This window comes from Aotus nancymaae, unplaced genomic scaffold (assembly GCF_030222135.1).
Source record: "Aotus nancymaae isolate 86718 unplaced genomic scaffold, 86718_ANA_hifiasm-v0.15.2.pri h1tg000016l, whole genome shotgun sequence".
Taxonomy (NCBI): domain Eukaryota; kingdom Metazoa; phylum Chordata; class Mammalia; order Primates; family Aotidae; genus Aotus; species Aotus nancymaae.
Window position 1 is genome coordinate 76,444,300 of NW_026988428.1, and position 7,508 is coordinate 76,451,807.

The 7,508-nt window shown below is 44.9% G+C and overlaps 1 non-coding gene across 1 annotated transcript; it reads left to right on the forward strand.

The window, feature by feature from the left end:
• Positions 1 to 4,159: 4,159 nt before the first annotated feature.
• On the forward strand, positions 4,160 to 4,250 carry LOC135275541 (small nucleolar RNA SNORD88). The gene has a single exon (XR_010343163.1). It is a non-coding gene; the product is annotated as a small nucleolar RNA SNORD88 (small nucleolar RNA).
• The last annotated feature ends 3,258 nt before the right edge of the window (positions 4,251 to 7,508 follow it).

Here is a 7,508-nt window from a genome sequence, read left to right on the forward strand (position 1 = left end):
TTCCATTTGATTCTTAGAGTGGTCGAGGCTTTGCTGGGCTCTGCCTCCAGTTTAGGGCCCCCCTCATAAGACACATTTTGCTCACACCGGCAGACACCCTGGTGTGAATCCACAATCTGATAGCCCATAAGAAAAGGCTCTAAAAAGTAAGCAGCGACAACAGGATCACAAACATACATTATATAGTCAGAAGTATGTCACAGACATAATATAAGGAGGGACAATAGGCTTGTGTTTGTATTGGTGGCACAAGAATTTCTTTTAGCTGAGTTTTACTATATGAGAGAAAACAAGGACTGCTAAATTGACAAGTGGCAAATAGCTTGCTGCTGGGTATCTATGCTGCTTCTGGAGTTTTCATCTCATGGGGTTTTTTCATTTAAATTCCAGGCAGCAGCACATACCCTAGGGACACAGGGATTATATCACTGCCACTCTGGCTGAGCCACAGAGTAAATTATACAGGGATGAGGGAATACCCACCCAGCATACTCACTGGTAGATTCACACCGAGCTTATTTCCTTTCTTGCTAGCCAGGGACACCAGCCATCGAACTGAACATTTAGCATTGTATTGCAGAGTGGATAAGGGCATGGGCTCAAATTCTGACTCTGTCACAGGTCATCTGCGTAGCCCGGGGCATGCTAACGAGCCTCCCCGAACTGCCCCAGTTCATCTGTACACGAGGTAGAGATGACAGTGCTAGTGAACACCTCATAGGGCTGTGTAGAATATATAAGGTAGTCCATGTAACAAGTTTGTACAGTGCCTGGGACATGGTGAATGCTCAATAAATATTAGCTGTCAATAGCTCTTTTTATTTTTAAATTCCAACCAATCTACATTAATAGAACTGAGCATCTACGGTACCCACATCCTTTATGCTATGGGTGAGGGGTGGGGATTATAAATCACAGATGAAAAGGTGTGTTCCTGAAGGGATCAGGGAAGAATTCAAAGACTTTTGATCTGGACTCTAAAGGGAGTGGAGGTTGCAGGTGTGGGAGCAGTGTGAGTGAAGGCTTGGAGGAGGGGCGGTGGGGAGGTTGCCGGGGAGCCAGCAATAATTCCAGTAAGGAATAACTGGAGGGTAAGGAACCCAAAAGGGAGCAAGAGGCAGGATATGAGAAGAGGCTGGGGTTTGAGCCCACTCTTGAAATGATGTTTTTGGCTGGACATGGTGGCTCATGCCTGTAATTCCAGCACTTTGGGAGGCTGAGGTGGGCAGATCACCTGAGGTCGGGAGTTCTAGACCAGCCTGACCAACAAGGAGAAACCCCATCGCTACTAAAAATACAAAATTAGCCAGGCATGGTGGCACATGCTTGTAATCCCAGTTACTCTTGAGGCTGAGGCAGGAGAATCACTTGAACCCGGGAGGCAGAGGTTGCAGGTGAGCTGAGATAGCACCATTGCACTCTAGCCTGGGCAACAAGAGTGAAACTACTTCTCAAAAAAAAAAAAAAAAAAAAAATCCAAAAAATTAGCTGGGTGTGGTGGTGCACGCCTGCAGTCCCAGCTACTCAGGAGGCTGAGGCAGGAGGAGAATTGTTTGAACTGGGGAAGCGGAGGTTGCAATGCCGAGATCGCACCACTGCACTCCAGCCTGGGCAACAGAGTGAGACTCCGTTTCCAAAAAAAAAAAAAAAAAAAAAAAAAGACTTTTTGATGATGGTCTAATTAATTCATTGCCAAGGAGAGAGGCGGTCTTTTTACCTGAAGTTTGATTATGCATAGCTTTTCATAGCCTACACCAATTCTTGCCATGCCTTCAGTCCACTCCGGCAATTCCACCTTACACGGTTTGATTCTTGATTCTGCATTTGTGGATATTGTTTGGGTCTGTCCCCAATTCCTTCAGAATAATGTTGCTATAGAAACAAAATTCCTTCTAAAGGAAAAGGCTAGAGCTAGTTAGGAATATAAATTCAAAGGTAAAATCCATGGCATTCAATCAACTACATACCCACCAATGTGGCATGCTATGAAACTTTAATTACTGTGCTCAAGATCAAAGTAGCATTACTTAGGAGTGGAGAAGCCAAATGTAAATTAAGGAGGCCTTTCTTAAACAAATGATGACCAACTAACTCCCTGAGCTCAGCCAAGCCTTCCACTGTATTTATACACAGTCATCCTATGGCCCTTAAACCCTCACTCTAGCATGAGAATGAGGTGGTGTGCTGTGGGACATCCAGAACAAATTTTACTGGGTGGTGCTCACAAGATATGCGAGGAATATTCATGCATCAGGAAGATGACTTCTAGGGGAGGGAAAACATCCTCATACATGCTGATCTGCAGAAGCTTTTTTTTTTTTTTTTTGAGACAGTCTTGTTCTGTCACTCAGGCTGGAGTGCAGTGGCACGATCTCAGCTCACTGCAACCTCTGCCTCATGGGTTTGAATGATTCTTGGGCCTCAGATTCCTGAGTAGCTGGGTCTACAGGCGCGTGCCACCACACTTGGCTAATTATTGTATTTTTAGTCGAGATGGGGTTTCACCACGTTGGCCAGGCTGGTTTGGAAGTCCTGACCTCAAGCGATCCACCTGCCTCTGCCCCCTCAAAGTGCTGGGATTACAGATGTGAGCCAATGTGCTTGGCCAAGGGAGCAGCCTTAAGGCTGTGGTCCTGAGCATTAAACCTACAGTTTAGATTTTATTAATATCTATATTCTTCTGGTTACTGCTTTCCAATTTACAATCTAAAATATTAGCCATATGCTCTAATCCAGGCCCTGGAGAGGAGTGAGATGGGGCCAGAGGGTTTTTTCATCAGCTCGTATTTTGGGAAAGATACTGACAAGAGGATGACTGGGAATCAGGAAAAAAGATTGCTTTACTAATCCACAGATGGACAATTAGAAATCCTAATCCCACTGGTTCTGTTTTTCATTCCTAAGTCCAGAACAAGGATAAACTTACTTCATTTCCTTAGCTCCTATTCCCTTTTTCTCTTAATTGACTCTATCACTATCATCCAGGAATCTTCTATGCCCTTGCTGTAGGTAGGAGACTGAAGAATCTTCCTCCCTTCCTCACCTTGACCATGCTCCTCTATTTTGGGTTTTCAAAGGAGAAAAGAAGAGAGATGGGGGAAGTAGGAGACACCAAAAGGGGAGGCAGCTAGTGCTCCTGAGCCGTATGCCTTGGCTCAGAAGTGAGAATAGGCTGGGTGCAATGGCTCATGCCTGCAATCCCAGCACTTTGGGAGGCTGAGGTGGTTGGATCACTTGAAGCCAGGAGATCGAGATCAGCCTGGCCAAGATGGTGAAACCCCAGCTCTACTAAAAATACAGAAATTAGCTTGGCATGGTGGTGCACACCTGTAATCCCAGCTACTTGGGAGGCTGAGGCAGGAAAATTGCTTGAATCCTGGAGGTGGAGGTTTCAGAGAGCCGAAATTGTGCCACTGCACTCCAGCCTGGGCCACAGAGCGAGACTCTGTCTCAAGAAAAGAAAAGAAAAAAAAGAAGTGAGAATACAGAATTAAAGTCTTTACGATCCTCTGCAATCTGGCCTCAATCCATCTCTCCAGCTATTTCCCATCTTCCCAAACTCTTGACTTCAGGTATATATACTTTCTCATAGTCCCCTTTCAGAAGACACAGTTGATCAGCTACCCCAAGCCATTCTGAATATTCTTCTTTCCTGCTGCTCCTCACTACAGAGGCTGCAAAGCCCAACACACTCTCCCTTGCAGCTATAGGTGGCCCTGTGTGTAGTTTTGGCCCGCAAGAGAAAAGTTGAACTCTGATGGGGAAACTTTTGGGAAAGCTTCTGTTTCTTCATAAAATGGGACAGATGCCACTGATACAGCCTGTCCTCATCTCCCTAATTTCCTGCCTTGAACATGGATGAGATGACAGGAGCTGCATCAGTCATCTTGCAGCCGTCTTGAGGGAAAGAGTGCAGAGAAGTCAGCATTGAGAACTGAACCTGCCTCTGGATTTCTTGCTATGTGAGAAAAGAAAACCTTCTTGGTTTAAGCTCCTGTTGGTTTTTCTGTTACAGCTTCATGTATTCTTAAATGATGTATCCCTGAGCTAGGTGCTGGGCATACAATGGAGAACAAAGCAGGTATGAGGATCCTCCTTCTCAAACTTACAGTCTTGTGTGAGAGACAGAAAAAAAAACAAAATGAATAAGTTAGAAAATTACATCCCATGATGTCCAGCACTGGGCTCTGATCACTCCTGAGGACACAGTGTTCCCCAAGACCTTTGACACCTGGGGATCTTAGGCAAAAAGGAAAATAATTATACAGTGGTTTGTATTACAAAAAAACAAAAAATATAACGGTATGATGGATAACTATAGGGGGGACTGACTCTATTTTAGCTGGAGGGGCCATTGAAGGCCTCTTTGAAGAGGAGCGTTAAGTTAGGATCTGTAGGATGAGAAGACCTGGGATTTGAAAAGGAAGTGAAAAGGGTTTTAGGCAGACAAAACAGCTAGTGCAAGGGCCCTAGGGTAAAAAGGGCTGTGTGTGTTCAAAGTCCACTGTAGCAGAAGGGTATTAAGGGAGAGATTGGAAAGAAAGAAAGAAGTGATCAGAAGAGGCCAAATCATACAAGGCCTTGTAGGTCATAAAATGGAGTTTGAATTTTGGTCTAAGTGCAAAATAAGAATTTTAAAGCAAAGATCTGTTTGGAAGTTGCATAGAAAATGTGTCCAAGGGAGGCAGGAGCAGAAATGTGGAGACCAATTAGAAGGATGCGGCAGGACTTCAGATAAGGATGACGGTGACACATCCTAGGATGGTACCAGCAGAGATGGCCTCGAGATGATTTAGGACTTGGGTCAATAGAACTGATGTAGTGTTTGATACGCACCGATTACCTTCCTCCTTTTTCATTTTCTGACATCATTTCTCCTATGTAACTAGCCACTTGTGAAAAAATCTTTGTCGGCTCTTTTCTTCTGTTTGTCTGTAAATATTAGGGTTCCTCTGAGTCCTTACCTAAATTTTCTTCTCTTCTTACTCCCAGCCTTTCCCCAGAAGAGTTCATAATTCACCCACTCCATTTAGACATTTGTGATGTCCAAACATATCTCCACGTTAGGCTTCTATCTGTAGCATCAGATTCATACTTTCAACTGTCCACTAGATAGCCTCACTTGGATGCTCTGCAGGCCTAAATAACCCTCGTGGACACCACATGCCAATCAACCTGGTTCTCGCCTGTACTCTCTACCTCAGTGAGTGGCAGCCCCCTCCACACCCTTGCCCAACGCCAAATCCTGGGCATTGTACTAGACCCTGCAGGGAAGGAAAGACTTTTTCCTTTACTTAAGTTCTGTGGCTTGGGCCTCTGAGTTGAACTGCTAAAACACAGATTAACAGGGTAAAAAAAAGATTAATAGAAAAAAAACCATAGAGTTTTTATCTGATGTTAATATTTCTATATGGCAGGCTGGGTGTGGTGGCTTATGCCTGTAATCCCAGTACTTTGGGAGGCCGAGGTGGGTGGATCATCTGAGGTCAGGAGCTCGAGATCAGCCTGGCCAACATGTTGAAACCCCATCACTACTAAAAATACAAAAATTAGCTGGGTGTGGTGGTGTGTGCCTGTAATCCAAGCTACTAGGGGGTGCTGAGGCAGGAGAATTGCTTGAACCCAGGAGGTGGAGGTTGAAGTGAGCCAAGATTGTGCCACTGCACTCCGGCCTGGGCAACAGATCGAGACTCTACCTAAAAAAAAAAAAAAAAAAAAAAAAAAAAAAAAATTCTATGTGGCATGAAGAACTTCACAGAAAAAAGTGAAAACACTGAAGCAATTAGACTTAAGAATTGTATACCATTTTAACAAAGAGCAATACATTGTGGAGACATGACAAAGGAAAAAGGGGTTTGGGCCGGGAGGGGGATAGGAAAGTGGCTAGGAAACATATTGGGGAAACTGATGAAAGATCAGGGTAACTTTAGCAAGGTTTGTACAGACTTATCTTGGCATTGACCCCCCATCCCTGCTGATAAGCATGTTCTCCTCTTCCTAGTACAATGAGAGCACCTTTCTCAGGGGAAATTTACATACTGCTTTTAGGTAGAAAAGGGGAGGGCGGACAGCACTTCCTGTACCTGCATTTTTCCATTGCCTTCAGCTAAAAATAACCAATTTGCCAAAGTGGCATAGTTCGGTGCAATGTTCTGATTCTCTTCAAACCTCTTCCTCATCTCATTCACCAGTCAGTTACCAAGTCCTGTTGACCTCTTCTCTTGCTCCAAACTGTCTACTTCTCTCCATCCCCGCTGCCATGATCTAGTTTTGGCCTCCAACATCTTTCACTTAGTCTTGTGACTGGTCTGTCTCCAGTCATATCCTTTTTCCAGTCTATTTTCCACACTGTAGACGGAACTTTCTTTCTAAAACATGATGGTATCATGTTCCTGCACAAAGCTGTCCATGCATTTTTCAATTTTCTTAAAGCAAAATTTAAACTCCTTGACATGTAGTAAGGCCTCTGTGGCTGCACTTTTGTCTTGGCTCCGAGGCTTCCCAAGTATGGGAGCCTGTGGGACCCTCAGCTTCCTCATCTGTGTGTGGGAATAGCAGTTCCTTCCTCACAGAGTTGCCCATGGAGTAAGTGGGGCAAGGCATGCAAAGCTCTTGGCATGGTGTCTGATAGTCAAGGCTGGGTGGCTGATGGTTTCACCCTGGATCTTCAGAAATGGTCAAAGCCCAACCCTCTGAAGACTATTAAAAGGACTCCTGGAAAGATGATGACGTATAGCTCTTGTTCCTCTCCTTAGGAAACCCCACTTTATGTCCAGTAAGAACTCTTCATGGTGAGGATTAAAGCTCACTTTTCCGTTTCCTATAGAAACAGGAAATGGGGCATGGGTGGATGCTAAGGTGGGTTTCTCCCTGAAAACCTATCCAGTTGTCCTAGGGAGGGCTGCTGAAAGCATGTGGCCCTAGCACACCATGAGGATCGGAGTATCTTCTACACGCCCTGGGGCCCACTGAGAGCTTCATCCTCCCCTGCTCACTCACGGGCTCTGCTCCAGCTCAGCTGCCATCCTGCTTCCTGCTCACAGCCTTGTATCTGTGTCTTTCTCTGCAGGCCAAACCGCACCATTTCTTTCATCCTATCATTTTCAGTTAATGAAACTTGTTCCCAGCTACATCTTGTCTCATCCCCCGAACCAATCTTCCTGGCAAATCTCCCGTCTCCAGGGCTGTCTGTGCACCACAGTGTGATGATTTTTCTTCTCAGTCTGCTCTTGTGACTCCTGGAACCCTTTGCAGGTCACAGCTGCAAACATGATCTTCAACTTATGATGACAGAGTGCTACTCAACAGTTATGAGAAATGTCTAGTTTAGGGATGTTTAAGCCTATGTGTGGTGTGTGTCCTGGGATCTTTGGGTTTATATCTGAAGGACTTGGGAGCTCTAAATATAGAGTTCCTGCAATGGTAAACACCATCAATAGTACGCACACTGATACTACCTTTAGGACTGCTGAACCTTGGAAATAATTGCACTTATGATTTGTCTTAGC